General features: G+C 47.5%; 1 protein-coding gene across 2 annotated transcripts in view; it reads left to right on the forward strand.

Moving 5' to 3' along the window:
* The first annotated feature begins 21228 nt into the window (after positions 1-21228).
* EXOC3L4 (exocyst complex component 3 like 4) overlaps positions 21229-22184 on the forward strand; it is a 30419-nt gene continuing 29463 nt past the window's right edge. For both annotated transcript variants that reach the window (XM_064659242.1, XM_064659241.1), the window contains exon 1: positions 21229-21785. The gene's annotated coding sequence lies outside the window, so the exon portion shown is untranslated. The remainder of the gene's footprint in view (positions 21786-22184) is intronic.

The following is a 22184-nucleotide window of genomic DNA, read 5'->3' on the forward strand; positions in this document are numbered from 1 at the left end:
TTGTGCAGCATGAGTGAGATACCAGAGCTGTTGCTCACCTGTGCTGCTAAAGGCTGGAGAGAGGTAACAGCCTTTCTGGAAGCTGTGGTCTTGTAGGTAAAGAAACTTGTGGATAAAAAAAAAGCTTTCAGAGGTCTTCTTGGAACTGACATTGCCTACACATCAAAGGGAACAGCATTTAGCTTCTCATGCATGGTAGGAAAAAAGAAGGTTTGGCTGCTGTTAGGGGTTAGGAGCCTGCAGTAAAGTGTCCCATCTGATCAGCAGGTTTTAAGGAAAAGAGTTGCTAGACAGGAAAGAGAAGCTCTTTTAAAAAGACTATTATTCCAGTTTCCTGCCACTGGCTCTGGCCTGGCATGTGCAGGCTGGTGCCCTGCAGACTGCCCAGTGGCCCTGGCACAGGCATTGTCCCTTGCAGCCAGGGTCTAGTTACACAGGGCTTGTTCAATTGTCCCAGCTGAGACCTCGCCCACAGGCTGGCTGGGAGCCAGGACTGGGAGCCTCTTTCATTTCCTTCATGCAGACTTTGTCCACAGTGGAGTGAGGAGGCCAGATCCCAAGCCCTGGGCACAGCCCATTTTGCTCCAGTACAGCATCTCCCTGATGCTGCCAGGAGACTGTGAGGCAGATGCTTTCTGCCTGACACCTCCTGGAAAAGATCTTGGGAAGCCTGTCCATGCTCTACTTAAGAAAAAAAAAAAAGAAAATCCCTCTACATCCACAAATTGCATGAGAAATGGTTAATGGCTGCAGAAACAATGACTACAGGGAAGAACCAGAGTCTTCATTGTAGGCTGGTGTCATTGCTGATGGGTTTGTCCCAAGCTGACAAAGACAAGATCTCCTTTGTGCCAAACACTCAGGAGCCTGGGAAAGTCCCTGCTTTGATGCCCATCCTGAAGAGCAGGTCACACTGTAGATATCCTTGATACAGCTCCTGCCAGAGAGCCATAGCAAGGCTGATGGGTAGAGCATGAAGCAGAGCACCTTGGTTGCCTCTGTGAGAGTATATGTTCAGGAAATATAAGAAGGGAAACATATTGGACTCGTGCCCTGTTCTGATTCTTTGTGTATGAGAAGATGGAGTGTTTTGTTTCTGCTTTTTCGTACTTAAAAAAAAAATTCAAACATCAAGTTGTGTTTTGGCAGAGGTCTCCTTGGAAGATCTATGGAAGTGGAGTGGGAGGTTTTGCAGTTTCTAGTGAAATGGGGAGAGGCGGAGGTGTCAAACTGCAAAGATTTTTTTCTTCCAACTGTTGGTTAGGAGTGAAGTTAGATAAATGTTAGCTAAATACAGACGGCCTAAAACATTTTGTAGGAAAAGCAATTCTACTCAAAATTCATCAGCTTTTACTTGCACTGTCATAATACTATTAGTTCTCCAGTGAAGAAAAAAACAAACAGGAGAGACAAGACCTGTATTGCTCGTGTGAAAACTAGAAGCAAAACAATTTTTGTACCATCTTCACACAACTAAGAAGTTGACTGAGTGCCCATTTCTCCTTAACTTTGCACATTCTTTGCTACTTCTTCCTCTTACAGTAAGCATGAGAAGGGAGCACATGGGACTTACAGTTTAATTCACTGCAGTGCAAGATGCCTCACCCTCTTCGTACTCCCAGTGCACAGGACCATGGGGATTTCTGACAGTGACAGGGGTCTAGGAGGTATAAGTATAGGCCAGGCAAAACTGATTTCTCAGGTCTAGAAATGGAGATGAGGATTGGAGGTTCTGGATGGAGGACAAAGCTGACAACTCAGCCCGTCACAAGGTATTTCTTAGGTGGGGGGAAGAGCCTGCTGATGGCTGTTTATGGTCCTTGAACCAGTTAGTGGTCCTCTACTGACAGATCCTAAACAAACTGTCTGATCAGAAGTCAGTATCATGGAGAGCAAACCCGGAGAAACAGACTGATTACAGATGAGTTTCCACTGTATACCTACAGAGACACCAGCTGGAAATTCAGCTTGAGTCATAGGCAAGATGGAGAGAACAGTGACCTGCTCTGCTTGAGTGAGCACAACCAACCAGGAGCAGGTTGCATCAAACTGAAGAATGAGAAATTGATGAACCTCTGAGACACATTGGCTGGAGGAAGATGGGACACTGCCCTGCCCCTGAGTGACACTGAGTGACAAAAAGACCAGCAAAACATGCTTGTTCTTTTGGCATACCAGTGTGAAGCAAAACTGACACTGTCAGGAACAGGCTTTGAATGCAACTTGGGTTTTGTTCTATTCTTGCATTGACCATATTTTCCACGTCTTTTAAACAAATGGAAGAATAGCAGCTATCATGTGTCCATTTTATATTGGCTTTTAGAAAGTCTTTGACAGGGCAGACAGAGACTTTACATCACAGATGTTCTCCAATACCAGAACAGTCACACTGTGTCAGATGGAATGTCCATCTAGCCCAACAATCTGGCTCTGACAGCAGCCAACAAGAGATGTTTAGGGAAGGAACATAGGTATGGAGCATGCACACAGTGATTTATTTTTTTCCTCCCTAGGTGTACTACTCTCATTTCCCATCCCAAGCACCTATGACTTAGGGTTTTATTGAGCCAGAAATCAATGTATTTAATTGCCTTCAGTGGATTTTAATTTTCCTTGACTACCTACTCACTTTGTGAATCCTCGTAAAATTCTGTCATCTACATCCCCTGGCAACGCAATTCACAGATCAACTGTGTGGTGTGTAAATGATTAACCTTTTCTACATTTTGAGCCAACCTCCTGCTAATTATACTTGATGATCTTCAGTTCTCATTCTGACAAAAGAAAGGATATGATCATCACACATTCAACTCTTCCCTTGCCTCCTGTGATTTCATAGACCTCTCTTACATTTCCCCTGAAGATTTTGATATGCTAGAAATATTTAGTTACCTAAACCTAGAGGAACCATCCAGACACCGAGAAATGCTCAGTGCTACCACTGAGCAACAAGATCAAATGTGTCTCCTTCCCTGAGCTGGAACAAATACTCCCTTCTTGCAAGGAATTGGCCTTTCTCACGGAAACTACAGTTCCAGGTTTGGACAGCATGGTTGGTGATCTGGGCTTATCTAACAACATTTATGTCCTGAGTGATAAACAGGATGTAACAGCATACCAACAGCCTGGTTTGAACCATCTCGCAATGAAAAAATCTTAAAATCAGAGGGGAAAAAGTGAGTTTGTCCTCATAGCATCTCCCAGAAACAGGATTCTTTAGAATTTCTGTTGCATTTATTTAGCTAGGCAGCAGTTTTCCTGAATCTGGTGACTTCATCCACAGTGGATAGCACTTTTTTTTTTTCTGAATCAGTAATGGAATTCCAACTCCCTCAGCACCAAGCTACAGCTCTTTATCAGTACTGCCCTAAGCACAGGTCAGAATGTTAGAGGAAAGGTAAATCCAGCCAACAGCAGTGAAATAGCTTTTATCATGAATGCCTGCAGCAGGTGTTCAGAACAGAATGGTCAGACACAATGAAAACTGCTGAGATCTTATAATACAGAAGTCCACACACAGCTGTACGAGTAGCACAGGAGAGAAGGATTTTCTTGGGTATGTCCTACAAAACCTGGGCAACAGGGTGTCTGAACAAACCCTGTTATAGGCAAAACCCCAAACGAAAACCAGTCCAGTGTCATCCCTGCAATAAAGAAAAACCCTTCACCAGTGATTTCACATGGGAACAATTTGAAAAAACAAAAAACATTTGTCCACTGTGGGGCTGTCTGGCAGGGACAAGCTCTGCATCCTGCACCTGGCAGTGATATATGTGTCAGGATGAACAGAGGTTGGATTGGAGCTCATCAGGAGCATCAGAACCAAACTGATCTCAAGTACCACAATCCCTCTACTATGAGTAAAGCCCTTATATGCTGCCTGATCTTCCTGGCTTGCTACAGCCTCATTATAGCCTTTGTGCTTTGAGATGCCCCAGTCCTGTGTCCCATCTCATGACACTCAGTGTCAAATGATACCACAATAAAAAGGGTCTCAGCTGTTCATATGGCTGACTAGAGGGCCTAATTTTATCCACATACATATAAAGTGTTAAATATAATCTTAAAAACCCCACCTTTTTGCCTTTGAATGGGAGTATTGAGTTATTTTGCCTTGAGTCTCATGGTATAGCATTACCCTTAGGAAAGGGAGTGAGTGAAGGGAGACGAGTTTTAAAGCATCTTCTATTGCAAGCTTATGTAACTTCACAAAATAATATTGCTAGACAACTTCACACAATAGTTTACAGATTCATAAGCTTTTTAATAGCAATCCAAAATTATTGTCTCCCAATGTTGCCTGACTTTGGAGGAGCCTTGCCAGTTTTCCATCAGCCAGGAAATCTGTTCCTTGGGCTCATTCACAGAACATTCTGAGCATCTCCGGCAAAACATTTGGCTTGAGAAAGAGAAGAAGTTACCCTGAAATAAACTCCAAAGTAAGTATGTAGACAGCAGTAAGCAAAATTCTAGAGTAAATTAATTTTCATCGGGATACACAGGCACTAAAATGTCCACAAAGTGACATTTCAGCATCCTCACAGCCCTGGCACAAAGCAAATGGTCCCAGAACTGACGGAGGAACAGCCAGGGCCACTGGGCCTGAACAGCACATAAATCAAAATGGCTCCAGCACAAAAAGTAAGTTTTTGTCTTGTTATTTTGTTGTTTTGTTTTGTTTGTTTGTTTTTTTCACTGAAGGATTAGATCTTCCATTTTTAAAATAAGTACCTAGAGCACTTGATGTGCAGCTTCTTCCTAGAAGCAGTGCAGAGTCACTGTGCAGAGCAGCTGTGGTCATGGCCTTCCTGTTGCTTCTACAGGTAGCTGGCAGAGAGGAAAATAGTTGCCTGAGACTAGAGCAAAAGCTGCCTGAAGGCATATCTCAAAGCCCAGTTGTGGAAGCTTGGTGCCCCCTTACCTGGTCTGACATGAAGGACCCTGCACACCCACAAGAGAGGCAGCAAAGGGGCTCTGCACAGCACCCATCTCTCCATACAAGCACATCTACAGCAACCCCACGATTAGGGGAGGTACTCCAGTGCTTAAGGCTCTGCAGTTCCTGCAGCGCTGATCCCAAGGGGTGCAAATGGCATTGGTTCTCAGAAAAACAGCAGATTAAAAAATCAAACAGTCTTCCAGTGGTCTTGCCTAACAACTTCAGGTTACCAGAGGGAAGATTTTTACCATGCCAGTGAGGGTTCTGCTGGCACTGCACCAGCACAACAACCTGCAGACCCTAATCCCAGCTCAGGTTAGAAGAATGTTCTCACCCCAAGACCCTCTGCTCCTGCTGCCTTTTCACATCAGAGCTTCTAGCATCTTTATGCACTCACACATCAGCATTTAGCTTCCATTCTCCTTCCCTCCAGCTCCTCCTGCCCTTCCAAAGGGTTAGAGGAAAATCAGCCTGGTCTTTGGAAGGTCAGAGGAACACCATCCACAAGGGAACAAGCAGCATTACAGCTCATCTCACTCTAATACTATCACAAAGCACAAAATCGAGGCATTAGAGATGCCTCTTGGTTACTTTGTTTCAGTAACACGGCACACAGCTGTGGAAAAAACCAGCGGTGTCATTACCATCAACTGTAGTTAAGGAGTTTTGCAGGCTCACATACTTCAGCTGGAAATTATCAGCTGATCAGCAGTGTTTATTTATCATTAACATAAATTAAAAAGTAACCCTAAGGAGCTCTTAGTCACACACACACACAAAAGGTTGTGAAGGGATTTCACCTGCTCTGTATCACTTTTCACCTTCCAAAAATAATGTGGCTATAATGACTCCTCTTCAGCAGGGACCTTTGCTGCCCGCCGCCGTTTACACTGCAGTTTTTTATAGATGTCCCATGCAAAGAAAGGAATGTTTTCCTGCTCAGACAGAATGAGCTGTGAAGTTCCTCGGCAGGGCTGTTTCACAAGTTACCTGTGCAGCAGAAGTCCCTGCCAGTGCACCCCATCAGCAGCTCATCTCCCTCCCCAAGGTCTGACACCTCCCTCACCCTCTCCCTCAGCAGTGGTGGGGCTTTGGGCACAGCCTGTTTGCCCGTGGCCTCTTTCCTGCCCTGTGGAGGGAAAAAAAAAATCACTGAATAGAGAAAGTCGAGCTTCCTTTTGTTTGCCTCCCCCACCATCCCTCTGAGTCACCACGTGGAGGGTACATGGTGCCTCTGAGTGCTGCAGTGACACACCGAGCCCCAGCACCAAAGCAGGGAGCACTGATGAGTGGGCATGAGTGGCGTGAGGAGGCACCGTGACATACACAAGTCATGATTGTTTTCCTTGCATAATGTGTGATCCTCTCAAAAGAAACACAAAGCACGCTCTCCACCTCTCCATTTCAAGCCCACGTTTTCCTCTGTGTTACCAAATCCATGCCATCCCCCAGTCTGCCAGCAGTGCTCCAAGGCTGTTCCTCACTTCTGCTCACCACTTCCCACATGGATGCTGCTGGACCCTTGCTCCTGCTCAGTGTGTGTGACTGCTCCCCAGCAGGGTGGTGGTGGGGGACCACAACACAGGACCACCACAGACACCTCTGGTGAGGAGTCAGATACTGGAGGGTCTGCAAACCATGCAAGATGCAAATGGAGCCTCATCACCCAGCATTTACAGAACTCTTCTGGAAACCCTGAAACAACTCTCAGAGAACCCTGCATGTCTCAGACTTTCCTCAGAGACTATAAAAAGCAGAAAAAAAGTTTGTGCAGTAGCTGCTTTTGGCTTCAGATAGCCTGTTTCTCCAGCACAGACAAAAAAGGTAAAGGGAGCTCTATAGGGAAGAAATTGCACTAAGAATATTTCTAAGTCACTGATCAGTGAAGGAAATAAAGGTCCTTAGAGCTTGTTGCTCACTTAAAACAAACAACAAAAAACCACCAACAACAAAACCCAACAACAACAAAAGGATCATTGATTTTATTGGGGCTCCTCTAGGCAAAGCAGTTACCTAAAGTACAATATATTTTTATTGTACCATTGGGAAGTGAATGCAAACATTTATAAATCTTCCTTTGAGTAGGTTATCACCCAGCTGTTTTAAATAGCTTTGTGTGATACGAAAATCTTTAAAACCAGACATGTCTTGCATTTAAAAGATGCCTGCAGAGAGGCAAGGGTGCATGTTTGGAAAACACCACACATCCTCATGGATGAAGCCACCCTCCATAACAGGAGATTGAGGCTGAATTACCTCCTAGCATACCTTCAATGCTGGCATGTGGACCAGGACCCACTGGAGCTGGCCCAGCCCCCAAAGGGCAGAGCAGATCTGGGCATCAGTGGGATCCCCCGGGGCAGGATAGAGGAAGCATCTCCCTGACGCGGGTCCAATGGATGCTGCATCAGGCAGAAACACGGTGGGTCAAGGCTACTGCAGCCCTGTGGGATTAGCTGCTGGCTAACACGAACAGGAACAGAGTTTACTCATTTAAAACTCAATCAGGTATCTCTGCATTCACTGTGCTCTCTTTGGGATTGCAAAGCCAGCACACTGTTAGCAAGACGCAGCTGTGCTAAGACAGTGGCAGGCCAAGACTGCAAGTGAGGTAAGGAGTGCAGGAAGATGTGTCTTTTATTATAGCACCTGATATGTTGGAAGAACTGGACAAACTCTGGCCCCGAAAGGATTTGGATACCCTGCAGCTTGTTTTTTTTTGCAGTTGTGTTAATTTACTGAGCAAGGATGGGGGCTGCAGAGACTCTGGAAAGCACACAGGGCTGGTACATGATCTATTCCGTGCTGCTTAGCTGCACCGAATTAAAATCAGTGTCTCTAAGGCAGTATAGCTCACTGTTCAGGCCACACAGTAATTAAAAGGTGTCTTTTGAAACAGTTTTCTCCTGTACATTGAAGGAAATATTGTCTTTCTCTTCCAGTAGAGGAATTAGGGGCAGATAGTGAAGCCTGCTTCAAAGTGAAGCCCAGCTTCCAAACAAGCAAAAGCGAGTGGTTCTTCAGAGAGCAGATGGCCATATGGGACCCCTTGCTGATAGTGTTTTGGATGCTAAAAGTCTGCAGGCACTCAAGAGGAAGCTGGAGAAGTTCCTGGAAAAGGAACCTACAGAGTGTTGTTGCAAGCACGCTGCAAACCACGTTTAGCTCAGGAAGCCCCTGAGCCGAAAATGGTTGGAGGCTGGAGGAGTATCTGATGTATCTGTTTTCTTCTTATTTTTCTCTGCATATCCATTTATGATGGTCTTCAGAGACAGGGTGCTGGGCTGGATGAACCTATGGCCAGAACTGGTATTGCCAAATTTGCAGTCTTTTAAAATAAGCCACACTGATCCAAGTCATCTTTACACCAGTATGACAGTGTCTGTACATTGGGACAAAAATAAACTACGTGGGACCCATGAAAAGGAAGAGCTGAAGGATGTAGGAATATAAAACAAGAAGTGAGAAAAGAAGCCAGCTCTCAGGAGCAGCCATGCCACAGGAAGCAAAGCTTTCTGTGGATGATGTCCTGACCCTTCTCTTTCCCCCCAGGGCCCTGATGAGGACAGCTGCAGCTCACCAGCTCCTGGGCCAGGATGGTTACAGTCTGTTCACCAGTCCTAGAAGGAAACCCATCTGCAGGGACAAAAACACAGATAGGAAAGGAGCAATTCCATTTTGGGCTGGGGGCTTACTGATTTCCCTCCTCACAGGCACCCCTGTTTGTTTACACCATGCATTCTGTACTTCTTTCTCTTGGAGAAGCAGCTCTGGGTGGAGGAGCAAAGGAGTATAGGTGTGTGGAGTCCAAGTGTACAGCTAATCCTCATCCACAAACATGGGCAAAATAAAGTATCAGGCTGCTTTTTTTTTTTCTTTGCATTTTTTCTCCATATTTTGAAAATGGTAACAAGAAGTAGTTTCCACTTCTTTCCCCTGTGTTGCCCCTGTTTCCTCAGCACTGGGCTCTACCCACCAGGGCACTCCAAGGTAGCAGTGCACATACCCCATTTGGAGGCACAACCGGGAGCATCACTTGGCCAGCACTGGTCTGAGGAGGTCTGTCCTGTCCAAGGAGGCTCAGCAGGAGCAGTGGAGACTCCTGGACGGTTCCCATGGGCAGGGAAGGGCTCAGGAGAAGGAATTACTGGGGCTACTGGCTGTGCTGGGCAGCAGCCTGATACTCCCATCATGGGCACATTTGAAACATTTGCTCAGTTCTCAGACCTTCTCAGTTATAAAGACCTTTCAGAAAAGTCAAAGAATAACAGTGATTAAATGCAAAACAGCTCCTGGACATGCCCAAGTAATGCTGGCCTGAAGGGTGTAACAAAGGAAGCCAGCAATATGTGTCCTGGTCTCAGAGTAGCACAGGTCTGTCCCTGCACCACAGTGAGTCTCACCAAGGCCATTGAGCATGAGTGAAGCACAAAATCCATTTGACAATAGACAGTCAGTCACAAGAAAGCATCTTCCTGGGGGCTGTTGACATTATTATTCTAGATCAAGAAGAAAATCCTACATGTTAGTTACTTAGCAGATGAAGTTACCATGCCAACTCATATGCTACCTTTTTTTTTAATTATTATTATTGCAAGAGTAGGCAGTGCTCCCTTGAGATTTCACAAAAGGGGAGGAAAAATGTCAAAGTGCCAAGAATATAATGGAATTTCTAGTCTCAACCCTCTTCTCCATAGATCTGTTTTTCAGCTTACATCCTGCTCCTTCTCATGGCAGCAGCGAGGCTAAGCCAAGAGACTCTCTGAATGGTAATTTAGTGGCCAGCCCACGATATTGTGGTGCTACACTCCAGTAATCCACAGTTCTCTGCCCCCGCTTCACACAATTTTCAGGGAACTAATGCAAGGAGCTGGTGCCAAATGATTGCACAGCCTTCCCCCAACCTCTCCTTGACTTCTCTGTGTTTCTTTCTTTGTTCACTGTTTCTCCCCTGCCTTCCCATCTGTCTTCTTTCCTCTGATGGAAGGATTTTTATTTCTGACAGATACTTTCATTTTTTTTCTCTGTTGTCTTTCCTTGTTTTCCTTCACAAAACATACAATATTCCTGCCTGTTCCCCTACTCAGTGCTGCCTCTTCTGCACTCCATCACTTCTAGGGCCCTCTTGCAAAGCATGGACCCTCCGGGGGAGCAGATGTGGGTGCCACCAGTGTGATGCTGGGAGGCAGGGAATTGCTGTCCATACCAGAAACAATTTCAGATATGCACTAGTTCAGCATGAACACAAGAAAGCCCTTGCCAGCTAGAGCTGGTGTGCTAAATCATGCTGGAGGCAGAGCTGAGTCTCCCTAAATTTGGTGCACTTTACTTTCTGCCTTGAGACTAAAAGCCACCCAGCTTCAAGAAGCACAGGTGCTGTAGCCCCTCCCAAGGAAAATCCAGTGATGGAGGATGTATGAAAAGAAAGGGGTTAGAGGGAAGAGGCCGGGGGCAGGATGTGACTGCCAACTTCCTACACCTCTTTGGGAACCTGCGTGGGATGTGGTGTTGAGGAACAACAAGACTCTTGAGTGTCTACAAAAAAAAAGTTAAATGCAGTCTCTACTGGCACTGCCTGCTGGCACAGCCATGAGTCCTTGGCGCTGTGCTCAGCTGGATCCGTGTGGGAGCCACTTGTGCCCATACACCGGTGGCTGGTTGTGTCAACATTTCCGTGTGTTTGGAAGACACACAGCACTGATGGGGAGAGGATTCCTGGCAGAGGCTGTGCATCTGCTGGGCAGAGGTGGGGAGGGCAGAGATCCCATGGCAGGCTGAGGGGTCTGGGTGCTTGCTAATCCCGCAGGAGATGTGGGCAGGGGGACATCAGTCACCACATTCAGATCTCAGTCCAGACATTATATCCTCTGTTGTATGAAGACACTTGAACCCGGGGTTTACCTTCACCATCTTGAGAGTCAGCTCTACCTCCTAAGAAGCAAAAGCACAGAGACCTTCACTAGTTTCACACCCTATTTTCTTTTAGACCTATATGTGAACCAAAGAAATGGGGCACAGACCTTTATCCCAAGTAATGGTTTTTCACAACTCGCCTTACATGGCTTTATGCTGCTTATCTGTTCACAGTCCTGGTCAGTTAAGTTCAAGGATGTGATATGGGTTGTGACTCAGCAGCTGGCTTGTGACCAGCACCAAACAGGATGCATTAATTTGTCCTGGTCAACATCCAAGGCCAAGTTCTGATTTTTATCTTACTGAACACTCTTGGCTATTGACCATTGTATTCAAATGCTATCAGGCACACGGGCCATCCAGAGGTGCTCCTTGGTTGTTCACAGACAAGGTAAATATGAACAATTACTGCAGTTCTAACTTTACATGATGTATTCCGATGCCTGGCTTTTTGTGGTCAGTTTTCACACATCTATTTGACTTTGCTGGAAAGTCAAACTTTCTGTTTGTTTCTGGACTGACTCAGTGATGCATAACAGGACTTCCCAGAAGTGCCCAGTGGCTGCCAGCTGTGCTCCCACCAAAGCTGCTGGACATGAGGTAAATCCACACTGACTTCACACCACCTACTCCTCCCAGATACAAGAAATACAAGCTGAAGCAGAAGCAATCCTTAGACTTTGGAGAGGCTGACCACAGGAATGATGACTATCCCCATGTATCAGTGCTGCTGAAGGGATGGAGAGATTGGAGGCTGGGATTCAATAAATTTCACCAGCGCAATTACTGGTTTTCACATAATGACCTGAGTCATGGCTTGTGGGGGGGGTATTTTCATCTTGATGCAGTGCCATAGCACCGTGGGTTGTACAATGTGATGCAGTGTATAGTAAATCTCAAACCCAACTGCACTTGCACCGAGTAAATCAGAGACCACAATTGCAGCTTGAGTGGAGTGTGAATTACTTTTCAGAATACGATGTTGAAAAAAAACAACAAAAGCTTAATAGGGAAGAAACAGAGGAGCTTAATAGGGAAAATCAAAAAGGCTATATTCTTTCAATCTGATAAAAGTCAACAATATGTTAGAGAGAAGTGTTTAATAGGTCAAAGAAGAGGAGATGACTGATGTTCCTCTGCAATGTGGTACAAAGATAATCACCATGAGGACAAACATTTTTAAACGTCATTCTAGCAGATGAAGCCAGAGAGGCAATTAAAATGCATGACACAAAATGTGCAATAGCCACAGAAACAGTACAAATTTGGCTTCATTGTTTATCCTTTGATTTTTTAGCAGGCTGGGGAAGATATTTGTGTTAGGATTTAAAATGTGATTTATCGATCACATTGTTATTTTGCAATCATAGAGAGGAAGGATTTATACACCTTAGTGTCATCTTCTCTAATCCTCATTCTCCCTTTCCAAGAAAAGGTGTCTCAAATGGCTGATTAGGAAACAAAGAATGTGGAAAATTGGAGGAATAGCCTTGGAGTTCAGTTAACCTAAGCACATCTATGTTTGCTCTTCTGGGGAATTGCTGGAAATGGCCTACAATCCAAATTGTTGCATAAAAGAGGGCTGAAGCTGGGCTCAGAGCAGACCTTTGTGGTTTCAGTATGCCTGCCAGGCACTGCCTCAGAAGGAAGATGCCAGTATCCCTTTCAGAGCCAACAAAGCACTCTGTGGTGCAAGGCCAGCCACCTCTGTCTGTGTGATCTTGTGATATCTAGGTGAGGCTGTGCCTGCCAAGGTGTGCTTGCATGACAGGGGACATCAAAGAGGATACCAGGCGCCTCCTGCCATCTCCTGCCATCCAGTTCTAAACACAGAGAAAGAAAAGTAAAAAGGGGAGAGGGGCAGGAGAGATCAGGCCAGGCTTCATGTAAAATACTTTAAAAAAAATTTTGAAAAATTAAAAATTTAGTTGAATAACAAATTAATTTCTCCCTTTCCCCCATCAAATTGGTCAGTGTGGCTGCTGGCCTAGATAATCAGGAAAGAGGGATGCCCCACAGCACGGCACCAGCCTGCCATTGGTGCTGCAGCTCCTTCTGGGACTGCCCAGCTCCAAGATATCCATCTGCATGGCCAAGGCAGAGCTCTGCAGCTCTTCTTGGCACATTGGATGGGGGTTTGAAGCAGCTGGGTGCTGAGGAAGGAGCTGCTGCTTCCCTGCAGGGAGAAGGGAAAAAGTCTCCCTTTGGGAAGGGATAGTGCTGACAGCCACCTGGAGCCGAGGCCTCATGTGGGGCTCCATAGAAACAGGAAGAAAGCTCAGCTGCTCCCATCTGATGACTTCAAAATCGGTTTTTTTTTATTATTAGTTCTTTCCTGTAGTAGCAGTGGGAAGCCCATCCACCATCGATGGCATTGAGAGGCTGCAAGGTTCCCAGACTCCACGGTGGGAAGCCCATCCCTGGGGTGGTGTGGGAAGCCCATCCCTGGGGTGGTGTGGGAAGCCCATCCCTGGGGTGGTGCGGGTGCTGTGGTCACAGCAACACACTTGGCAGGGACACAGGCACTGCTGAAAACTGTGAGGCTGGCTCCAGGACACAGTGCCCCAGCACTGGGAACAGTGTTCCCTGGAGAGCCCAGCTCTGTGGTGGCACAGCTAAAAAGAGCTGCATTGACACAGCACTGAGAGCTCCATCCATCTTCCAGCTTTCCAGCTAACCCCAGACTTTCCAGCACATACTCAGCTCTACAGAGATGAGTTTGGCTCAGTCGTAGGAGGGATGTGTACTGGAGTTTTCTGCATACCAAGGCTATGCTGTGGCTTGTAGGGCATGTCGTGTCCTCACAATGGTGTCAGTAGCATTAGGTCAAATTAAACCACGTCTATTGCTGAAAGAGAAGTGAGGTTGGCAGGGTTTGCCCATCTAGGAGGTGGTGCAGACGACGCCAGTTGCTCAATCTCAGCTGCGCCACGGCGTGTTTGATGTTGCATGAACCCCACAGACATCACCCAGAGGAATTTTCTGTGGGTTCAGGGAAGGAGTCATAGCTGTGCTGCCCTGAGCTTTGTCCCTACATTGACAGAGAGAGGGACAAAGTGGTCCAAGACAGGCTGCTGGGCTCTGCTCTTAGCAGTCATGTGAGGACCAGGACAGCAGTAGGGTCTGGTTGTCAGGTCCCTGAAAAAGTGGTTCTCTGCTATCTCCACCCTTTCCTCTTGTGCCCCTGAAAGCACGTGGGGTAGACAGAAAAGCTGAGTCTTAGGTCTGTACTATGATTTAATTCCATTCCTTCAAGAATTGCTGGGCAGAGGCAGACTGACTTTCAGACCCAGGAGTAGAAAATTTCTCACCAATATGATTCAGAGAGTAGAATAAAAAATTATTTGGGGCTTTAATCCTCACCCTGCCAGTACTAGAGCATCACAGAAGGAAGGAAGAAGAGAAAAACTCTACAGGATGGTGAAATGTTCACTGCAAGAGTTGGAATGAAGGGAGATGCAATGTCCTGGATTCCTTTGCTGTCCCCCACATACACGCACGTGTGTGAACACAACCATCTTTCTACGCAAGCACATGCAGAGAGGTTACAACCACAGAATGCAACTTGGTGAAATAGTGGCACGTGGAAGTAAGTAAACACTGGGTAAATCTGAAGCCTTTGTTTCCCAAGTTGGAATAAAGTCAGTTTTATCTCCCCAGGTCCAATGCTGCCTTACTGAATTTTGATGCAGGAGCAGATAGAGGCAATTAAGTAGATCGTTTACTTTGTGGTTCTGGCTCTGACACAGCGAGGCTTTTCAAGAGCACCCTGGGAGCTGGGACACCCACACACCCCAGCGGCAGCTCTGCCCCCCCCAGCATCACAAACTCCATGGCAGAGGGGAGCACATCCTCAGGCAGCTTCTCCTTGTTTCACCCTGATAAATCCCAGCTTCCCGCTAACAGACTCACAGAGTCAGATCAGCACTGCAGAATTACATCTGCTCCACTTGCCTCCTTGTTTTTTCCCCTGGGGAAATGCGATATATAGGCTTTCTTAAAGGGCCACACGGCACATGCAAACGTCACCCACTGGGGTGTGTGGCCCAGCCTGGTTTTATGTGGCAGCCTGAAACACCTGCGGTGCCCATCGGTAGGAGAAGTGCTGCTGCTGCACCGCGCCCGCTCCCTGTGCCGGTGGCAGCCCTGGCTTCTGGAGGACGGGAAGGTATGGCCAGGAATGCAGAGGCAAGGGACGGCTGAGTGGTTTGCAGAGTGTTTCCCGATGCAGTGATGCCAGAGGAACAGGGCTGCTGCCTCCCAGTGGGAAGAGATGCGTGGGAGCCTGTGGGCGAAAGGTGGCTATGGAGCGTAACCAGGGAGGGCAATGCAAGCGGCTGTGCTCCCCACAAGCAGCCAGCCTTTGCAGTAGGGTGGCCCATGGCCCCCAGAAAAGCCGATCTCCACAGAGGTGGCCCCTACAGAAGTGGGCTTCACCTGTGCCCCTGCAATTAGAACTTGATGGAGACATGGCAGCTGGCTGGCACTGCTCTTGGACACATGGACACTTGTGCTGCCATACACTGCTCTTGCACACGTTTCTGCAGGAGCCACAAGGAGGAGGGGCACAGCCTGCCAGAGCTTACGAGCAATCCATTGTGTTCCTGTCACCGCTTTAAATCAAATTAAACTCTATAAGAAAGAAGGTGATGTTTTTACAGCAGCACCTATAATGCCACTGCAATTAGGGCTCCATTATAGCCCCCCGCACTAAAAGGTTTCAAAACATGGCTATATGAACCCCCTTGGACTGAGAAAGAAAAACATTGCTAGCGAACTGGTCCATTTGAAAGGACAAATAGAATTGATAGACACCTCTCAGGGCTAGAGTGCTTTGGGGATACTCAAATTATACACCTGTGCCACTTGACTGCCAGAGTGACGTTTGACTGGGGTATGAGCAAGAGCCTTTCCCACCAACCTCCTTGGCAGCTGCCCACACTCCCACTGCTCCAGGTGATTCCGGCAACATTTTTGACTGGTCACCAGTTTTCCGTAGGGATTATGCATTTATTAAAACAAAGGACAAACTCCTGATACTGGTTCGCAATCATGACATTAGACAGACTCCAGTCAGTGCCCAGTGTTTTGCAGCAGCAGGAGCAAGGGTTTGCAAACATTCTAACTGGTTAGGAACTACTGCCTTCGTCAGCTTGATAACCAGCTATGGCTTAACCAGTTCCCTCTGAACAAAGTGACACCATGATTTCTGTACCAGCTGGATCCAACCACCCCACCATCACCACGCAGAAATGATGCACGACTCGCTGCACTTGATGGGAAACACTCTGAGGGTCAGACCGATGGACTGCACATGAAATAGCCTGGAGCAAATCAACCAAAGAGGGTGACTGGGCTCTAATGTTCACCCTGAGAGTGTCTCGGTTGTAAAACCTTCAGCTGCCTCACACAGACGAGGTCCCTCTGCCATCACTGACCCTCACAGCAGAGGCTCCTTAAGGGAATCATCTCCATGATGATGAGCCCCTGCAGGCATTGGCTGGCACAATAGATTTGAGCAATTTCAACAGATTTATGGGTTTAAGGTTTATGGAGTCATTGATATGTGAATTAAGCACTGACTGACTGAGACTAGCTCTTCAAAAGGAGTCATTATAATCTCTATAGAAATATAATGATTCCAGTGACAACAACTTCAATGAAACTTCAGAAACACTCATTTAAAGAAAATGGTACAGAAATATATATTTAAATAAAGCACTAGTTCTCAGTTTTTCCCATCCACCAAAGGTAAGGAAAATTCAGCTTTCCAGAGGTCAGATATTCAAGCTTCCTCCGGGGAGATGTTCAATAAAAGTCACTTTCCCTTCCCTGGGGCATTGCTATGGGCACCACAGCTCACGCTGGGTGTGAGAAATGCAAAGGTGTGATACATGCATGCTTCAACGTTGGAAGAAAGCCACGGACCCACAGTCTTATACAGATAAGAACCAGCTTGCACCTTTCCCCCTTCCATCAAACCAAGCCTGAGATTAAGCCAGAGAAAGTTGAGCCAGGAAGAAGCCAAAGGGGTTTCTTACAAGGCCCCACTAATTTTCCTCAAGGTCCTTGTGCTTTAGAATGTTCTGCAGCAATGTGGCAAACAAATGTTAACACGGTAAAGTTTTTGAACACTGTAGAGTGGAAATTTTGGTGCAGTAAAGCAAAGCCTTACAAAGGAAAAGCTCAAGTTCCCGCTGTTTGCAGCAGAGGCAGTACTGAGCTCTCAGCTCAGTCCTTGGCCCCAGTGACACATTTTCAACACAGACATCTAGCTGTGGTGACAGGCACAGCAGGCAGGTTCCATGGCTCCAGAAGTGGTTTGCTCTTAGTCACCTAATTTAAATGACAGAGTAGTCTAACTTCGCTTGAATTGCTCAGCAGTGCTTAATCCCCACTCAAAGTCTGCTGGTCATGAGGGAACATTCAGCTCTCAGCCACCTCCAAGGGGAAGCTCTCACTGTTATTCCCCGTCTCCGGGTGATGGGGCTGGTTATCTCCCTGCACTGATGGACCTCAGGCTCCATCCCACTGAAGCCAGTGGAGTTGCACCACAGTGAAAAGCCATGGCATCAGGCTGGTGTTTTGGCAGAGCATAGGGTGAAGTAAGAGCAGAAGCAAAATCACATAGATAAACTGTTGTCACTGTCATGCACAAAGTGCTTCTGCTCTTTGAGTTCTGGTTTGGCAGCTCCTGTGATGAGAGATGAGGGCACCCTGCTCAGTAGGACAGCAGCTTCCTCTTGAAGTCAATGAGCTCTGACACTTCAATCTCGAGGCTGCTCAGAGGACTGGGGTGATGGACTCCACCCTGGCCTCGCTGATGTTTGCTGCAAACTGATGGGCTACAGAGCACAGAACCCGCACAGCTAGTTCTTAGCAATTACCACCCCTCTACTCATCAGCTCACCACTGATGACAAACAAGCAGAAGGAAACGCTCAGCAGGCAGCACCACAGCGTGTCCCTGATGCACCAGCTGAGTGTCCCCAGGAGCAGAGCTCCTGCCGGGTGGGGGAGCACACGGGCGCTGAGCCCTGACCTTCGATGCACCACACAGCTCCGGGGCTGGGGGGGCCAGTCTGTGCATGTTGGCAAACATGCTTGTGGGGCTGTTGAACTGAGAACCAGGAGAATGGGGAAGCCTGTCTCCCAGTCACACCATCCCTGTTGACCTCACATGAGTTCCAGTACGCTTCGGCACAGCTCCTGGCACAGCACACAGGGCTGATGGCTTGCTGAAAGTGTTAAACATTTTCACTTCAAAAGAAGAAAACCAGTGTGAGAGATCCTGCTCGAACAGGCCTGTTTCAGACCTTTTCTGGGAGGAGAGGAAGGAAAACTTTAATGCTTATCCTTCCAAAGCACCCAGCGTGGGCTTCTGCAGCAGTGGCGGCTCTCATGGAAAATTATCCTGGCCCACTTTTCTGCAACAGAATGAGCACTCTTGGTTTTCTTCCCCGGCATAATATATATACCAATTCCAGTGGTCTCCTTCCATGGCTACACAGAAACAGTGTAGGATACCATCCTGGGTCTGGAGCACTTTCTTCTTCCAGGTAACACTCCCGTGTTTTGCAGAAATGCATCTTCCAAATTCTCCCACTCAACCTTGAGGCCAGCATCCCTTCTGCAAAAGCCAGTTTCCAAACCACAACCTGCTTCTTGCCTGCAAATGTACTTTTCAGCTTAAGGCTCAACCCTCCCACAACCTAAAAGCAGAAAGAAAAATATTGCAGGTGAAGCAATATATCTCATTTCTCTGCAAACCAACCCCCAGGAGGCAATGGCTGCACAGGCACATGCAGCCCCCAACATGCCTTTGCCTCATCCATCACTGGCAATGCTGTTAAAAATAGCAAGCCAGTCTCTCTGCTACAATAAATCACTGCAGCTCTGGGGTCTCCTCCACCTACACGGGTTGAGATTTCAGCCCCACCACTGAGCAAACGAAACCTGCAGAAAGGGAGTAGGTCACAGCATGCCCCATCAAAGCTGTGCCAGTTGGGTTGCCAAGGCTGTGAGAGTGCATCCAGTGTGGTTTTCTGGATGTGCATCAGAGCAGTATTCCTCTGAAGCCTCAGCAATGTGTTTTTCTCCTGGCTCTTGGAGCTGATGAAAACCTTGGGGCTGTGGAGTGAATTGTGGGACCCCCAATACCATTCTCCCTGCCCCTCACCCCACCAAGGAGCACTGCACCTCTGGAGCCTTTCACTGTGTTCCATGAGTGGTATCACAGGAAAAGAAATAAGAAGATAATAAATATGAGTAATAAACACAGAGAAGGGAAGAGAGAGCAAATAAACCTCAAACCAAATATTCAGAAGGGTCAGGGTCAGGAGGCAAAGCAGCTGTCTGAAAGCCCCACAGAGGTTAGTGGGTGCACGGCATTAGGGAGCTGATAGTCAGCAACATCCTTGCAGATTTGGGCTCTGCACATCCTTCACATCTTTTCTGAGGAAATCAAAAACCCTTTAAAACATTCTCATAGCAAGAGATCAAGCAACACAGCTCCTCCTCACCCAAGGAGCATGAACTGAATACATGCATTTCACAGGTGGGGAAACTGAGGCAGAGGGCACAGCAATGTGTTCCCAAGGTTGTCCTGCCTAATTTGTGTCCATTATGCACGAATTAAGCCAAACCAAGGACAAGACATGCAAACACAGGGCTCGAGGACATCTGTGAGTACAAATACCTGCTGGGAAGAGACTCCTGAGCCCCAGAGGGAGGGAAGGAGAGAAGGAGGGAGTAGGGCAACTCATGCATTCTCTTTGAAGCTGGAGGGGTAACTCCCCATACACAAGGCAAACAGGACAGGAACTGCACCTAAACCGCTGCTCACAGACACTTGTCGAAATCCATCCTGAAGGTCTCCGATAATGCAGCTTCAACAGGCAGAGGATCACTGTCCTCTCCCCGTCGCAGAGGTAAACAACTGCACAACATAATAAATTTTTAAATTCCCATGACCTCCCGGGGACAGACGTCTCTGGAAACAGCATTGCCCTGATGGCGTTAGAAGAAGCAAGGTTGCTCCCTAGGAGCCAATGCTGGGAGAGAGCACTAGAAAGGGTTGCAAGCAGAGAGGTGACCTCAGTTGTGGGATTCAGAGCTCCCCCGGGGTTGTCTTGATTAGCATTCCAGCAAGCCCTGGTGCTAGCTGTGTTCTGAGGTAGCTTACAACTTCCAGGGAGATCCAGATCAGACTTCACCCATGTTGGATTTGCTGCCTGCTCTGGCTGCACCCCAGTCATAGTGAGCTTGTCTGTACAAACCAACCCTCTGTAAATGTTTGATGGAGGAGAAAATTACCAGCTGAGATGGAAAGAGGTTTAGTCAGACTTTGGGTCCAAAGGGGCTTTCCACACCTCAGCATGTGCCCGAGTAAATAACTCCTTCCTTTGTCCATGTTGTCAACCTGGCAGATGGCAGAACAGTTATCGATTACAGTTTTCCCCAGTACAGCAGGGCAGTCTCTGTCTTAAACATGACTTTGAAGAGCCCAAGGATAGAAAGCTCAGCACTGGGCTGCCAAGCTGGGGGAAGCTTCAGTCAAGACTCCTCCTGCCACAAACAGTACTCTGCCCAGTCCCATCTTGCCATCCGGGCAATTTCACACCAGTACGTGCTGCTACTCTTCCCTTTTTAATTGATCACAGTTATTCCCATCCCACACACTTTCCATCTCCTGGACACGCAATCTCTCCCAGAGGTAGAGGAGACTCTGTTCAACTCTCTTCTCTTCTTCTGTTTTCCTTTACACAGCATGAAGTCCAAATGTCACTGGACTTTATTGCATCAATCCCTTGCTAACCCCTTTATTTCCCCTGTCACACCAACGGGTGACATGCTGGCAGACTCCTAAAGCAAAGAAGTGCACACTGCCCGTGGCATGGTAACAACTCTTGGTTTATCCCTCTTGCTTTACACCAGGACCTTGGCCACTTGGAACTGCCTGGTGTGTCCAGCCTGGCAGCCTAACTCGCCTCTGTCTGGGCACTGCAACTTCCCCGGAGTTAAATCACTTTACACCACTTAGTGAAAAAACAAGTGAATGTGTTTAGTGCTGTTTAAACCTTCAAGGCCTCATTTTTTTTTTGTGCTCATTTGCTTTGAGTTCCTTTCAAGGTTCCCAAATGCTCCAGGAATGGAGAGATCCAGGGCCAGCAACCCCACGGAAATAGGTGCCCTTGGAGCAAAGTGAGGATGTGAATATATAAATATTTAACCAGGGGACATAGTGCCCCCTGTCCCTCACCTGGCAATCATTACTGGGACTGAGCCACTCATGATCTGCAGAAACAGGACAGAAGGTGATGAAATGAAGCCACTCCCACACAGCAGCTCTGGGGTTGCTTTTGAACCCCCCACAACCAGACACTCCACCGGGGCAGGACCACATGCCAAAATCCTTCTGCCCACCGTTGTCCCAGGCCAGCTCAGTGCAGCAGCTCACCCCATTTGAATGTCTGGTTCAAACCTCCATGTGTAGGGTAATAATTAACCTTGAATGAAGGTTGTGCAGCATTTTTTCCCCAACTCCTTCCTTCTTTTAAACTCTCAGACACAGAGAAAGTGAAAGTGTCATAGTCTCTCCCGGTGAACAAGGAGGTGAAGGTGCTGGAGGTGTTGGGCAGGTGCGGACAGGCCTTTTTTTCCACTTTTTACAGCCCTTTTCAGACGGAAAAGGAGGACGAAGAGCAGCGCCATTCTCAGAGGGAGCCCCTCGACCAGCATGTGCGTGAGGAATGATGTCCCAGTCAGCTGATGTGGGTGAACTGGCCTGGTCCTCTGCCCTGCAGAGCTGCCCACCTGCCACTGCATCTCCCCTGGATTTCCTGTATCAGGGAGCAGCTCTCAGTTTCATTCCTGTGCCATTCCTGTGGATTATTCCTGTGCCATCCCAGCTCGCCATGGATGGGATCAGTTTGGTCAGTACTTGGGTATATATTCCATCCCTTTTCTTGCCCGTTTCTTGTTCCTTCTTCCCTGGCTCCCTTTACTGCTCACTTCGTCTCTCTGATCCTTGCTGCTCTGCTCTGTCCGTAGAGTCCCCATGCAGAGTTTGAGCTAGGTGTCAGCCTCCTTCCTACTGAAATCCCTGGACAATGGGGTGCCCTCCTCTCCCTCCCACCCTCTGTATGGGCTGTGATGGGGTGAGATCCTGAGCGAGGCAGATATTCCTGTGAGAGCATGTGATGCAGGGTCTGATCCCTCTGTGAGAGCAGCTCAGCAAACCCATGGGAAAGTGCAGTCCCTGCAGTTCACAGCTTGTGAAATAACCATGCACAAGGGAGTGAAACTCTGATTGAGGAAGGATGAAATCTATT

Source organism: Pseudopipra pipra, chromosome 6 (assembly GCF_036250125.1).
Source record: "Pseudopipra pipra isolate bDixPip1 chromosome 6, bDixPip1.hap1, whole genome shotgun sequence".
In the NCBI taxonomy this organism is placed as follows: Eukaryota; Metazoa; Chordata; class Aves; order Passeriformes; family Pipridae; genus Pseudopipra; species Pseudopipra pipra.